Genomic DNA, 3,454 nt, shown 5'->3' with positions numbered 1-3,454 from the left:
AGTGTGGTAACTGTGAGGTCATGGGAGAAAGTGCCTTTTGCTCTTGTTTTGCAGTTGCATATGTCCTGTAGACAGTATGGAGAAAGGTGTGTCTACTCACGTGCAACAACAATACTAAAAGCAAACTACTGCAGCTCTCAGTAGCTCATCATTAAAAGGGATTATTAATTGGTTAAATAAACCAGGACCTGCATAAAATAAGATAGAAGCAAACATAATACCTTATGTGCAAAGGGAGGAAGTGAAAAAAAGGGGAGTGAAGGAAAGATGTATGTACTTTTTCCTTCCAACCATACACTACAAAAGGAAAATTAAATGAGCTGAGTAAATGCTCAAAAGACATTGATCAAAGAAGAGATTGAATACTGGCACCTTGCTTATATTAACTATTATGTTAGTAATCAATATCCTATTAATTGCCAGAAGAAAGTGATGCTCAAGTTGGCATACCCCATCCCCCCAGATTTCAAGGTATCATGCAAATCATTATTGTGCTGCAATTATGTGTGCCAGATAAGGGTTTATTGCATACAATGGTTAACATACAAATGATCCATTGGGAAAATAGGAATCATGACCTTAGAAAATAGGTAAAGAAAAATTAGCTACCATATAGTCTGGTAGCACTGTGACTATAATTGGGGTTGTAATGAAGACAGTTGCTAGGGAGATGGGGAGAGGCTGCTTACATATCAGGCCGCCTCAGGTATAAAGCAAGTTCATACATTTTCTTGTGAAGTGTGTTTCTGTGCACACCTTCCTTTCCCAAGACTATAACCAATGCTGGAGTACACAAGTAAACAAAACAAAAGTGAACAGAATTACTTAAGAGGGGGGAAGGCAAAAAGAAAGATATCTTTCTCTACCAACAAAGGGGTATGGATGAGACACAGGTTTATAAACCATCACCCTGCATTGGTAATAAAACTTCCAGAATTAAGATTCAAGCTTACAGCTAGGAAAGTTTAAGAGTCATTTTCCCCAAATCCTTAACAGTCTGCCTAGCAGCTAGAACTCAGCATCTCTCAAATATTTTGTCATTGAGTATGCCTTCTTATTCACCCTGCCTCCATGGACCCCTTCTTTTCCCATTACAAAAGCCAAGACTTGACCAGTTCTGCCATTGCAACATTGTATGTTGGCTCCCCATCTTGACTCTTTGGCCAGAAGTCCAATATGTAGTCATCATTGACATATAGACTATCTCTGACCACTGAACACTTGTTTGCTCCAAGAGTCAAACTGCTGGTAAAGAAACCTTCCCAGGCTTTTCCTACAATCCTATTTCTACTGAACTCTGGAAGATGACCCCAGCCGTGGCTGCCCACACATATTTAGAGTCACAGTAGCCAACAATGGCGGCCTCTTGGCAGCAGCCATTGCACATCACTTTATCCAAGTAGCTCTGCCAACCGGTCATCTCAAGCCCTTCTCACTGCAGCAGGATGTCCAGAAGCAGCAGACACAGCGGGAAGCGGCTGCAGTGGGTGGAGGGAGGAGAGGTAGAGTGGGGGACTGGTAATATTTTTATAATGTTATTCACACAAAAAATTAGATGTCCTTAGATAAATATGCAAAAATAGTGTCTTGCTATTGTGTCATTGTGACATGAAATAAATCCTTTTCACACTCAGCCCACAGAGTTGACATAGATCTTCCTTGGAAAGGGTCCCCTTCACCATGGTGCATTCTGCCCTGCCAACCACAACAATGATTTACCTTCAACCCATTGATTGAATTTACCTTGAGAATTCAGTTCACTTTAACAAACATGTATAAACAGATTCCTATTGTCTTTAACCTATATGAAAGTTGTTCACATCCTAAAGGAAAAGTTCTAGTAACATGAAATCTTTGCTTTTGTTTTGCTTTGTTTTGAAATGTAATTGACATATAACATTGCATGTGTTTTAGGTGTACAACATAATGATTTGATATATGTATTCATTGCAAAGTGATCACCACAATAAATTTAGTTAACATCCATCACCACACATAGTTAAAGAATTTTTTTCCTGTGATCAGAACATTTAAGATTTACCCTCTTAGCAACTATTGTCACCATGTTGTACATTAAATCCTAGGACTTATTCATCTTATAACTGGAAGTTTGTACCTTTTGACCACCTTCACCCACCACTCACTCCCACCTCTGGCAACCACCAACCTCTTTTTTGTATCCATGAGTTTGGATTTTGTTTTTTAGACTCCACATATAAGTGAGATCATACAGTGTTTGTTTTTCTCTGTCTGATTTATTTCACTTAGCAAAATGCCCTCAAGTTCCATTAGTATTGTCACAAATGTCAGGATTTCCTTCTTTTTATGGCTCCTTGCTGTTCATCACTTTGAATACTTCTTGCCAGTCCCTGCTTACCTGCAAAGTTTCTTTTGAAAAATCAGCTGATAGTATTATATGAACCCCTTTGTAGGTAACTCTCTCCTTTTCTCTTGCTGCTTTTAAGGTTCTCTCTTTATATTTAACTTTTGGCACTTTAATTATGTGTTTTGGTGTGGTCTTCTTTGGGTCTAGATTGTTTGGGACTCTCTGTGCTTCCTGGACTTGTATGTCTGTTTCCTTCATCAAATTTGAGAAGTTTTTCTTTATTATTTTTTCATATAATTTTAATTTCTTGCTCTTCCTCTTCTCCTTCTGGCACCTCTGTGATTCAGATGTTGGCATATTTAAAGTTGTTCCAGATGTTTCTAAGCCTCTCTTCATTTTTTTCAATTTTTGTTTCTTTATTCTGTACTGGTTGAGTGTTTATTTCTTCCTTATATTCCAAATCATTGATTTGAACCCCAGCTTCCTTCCCTTCACCATTGTTTTCATGTAAATTGTCCTTCATTTCACTTAGCATATCCTTTGTTTCTTCCCTTATGTGTTTGTCATACTTAATGTTGTCTGTCAAGTCTGTGAGAATTATTATCACCAGTGTTTTGAACTCTGCCTCTGCTAGGTTGGCTATCTCCTCATCGCTTTGTACTCCCACTGAAAACTTGATCTGCTCCCTCTTTTGAGCCATGCTTCTCTGCCTCCTCAATTTGACCACCTCCTGTGTTTGCCTGTGTGTTAGGCTGTCACACCTGTTACATTGTAAGGGGCAGAGCCTTAAGTATTCATCAGTGTGGGGTGACCCATTTCACTACCTTGTGGTGCTATATGTGGGGGAGGGGTTTGAGAGGGAACAATTCCACTTGCTCAGCACTCATCTCTTTTCCATGCATTTCTCCCACTTCTTGCATGGGACTGGCACCCCTCTAGCTGTTTCCCTGATTGTGGTTCCCAGAGTAGGTGGGTTTACAGATGTTATAGGACCATGGGGGTCCTCTAAACAAACAGACTCTTCTGAGATACCAGGAGTTTCTTCCTCCACCCCAACCCCTACTTTTTTTCACAGCCAGAAACAATGTTGCTTTATTTTCCTCAGCACTGGATCCGTGAACTGCGAGG

At 39.6% G+C, this 3,454-nt stretch overlaps 1 pseudogene; it reads right to left on the bottom strand.

Annotated features, from left to right (window-relative positions):
* Positions 1–685: 685 nt before the first annotated feature.
* Positions 686–1,420, bottom strand: LOC150002903 (profilin-2-like; annotated as a pseudogene).
* Between the last annotated feature and the right edge of the window lie 2,034 nt (positions 1,421–3,454).

Source organism: Furipterus horrens, unplaced genomic scaffold, assembly GCF_987537825.1.
Source record: "Furipterus horrens unplaced genomic scaffold, mFurHor1.1.pri manual_scaffold_8, whole genome shotgun sequence".
Classification (NCBI taxonomy): domain Eukaryota; kingdom Metazoa; phylum Chordata; class Mammalia; order Chiroptera; family Furipteridae; genus Furipterus; species Furipterus horrens.
Note: the sequence above shows the minus strand (reverse complement) of the source record. Positions and strands in the feature narration are given on the sequence as shown.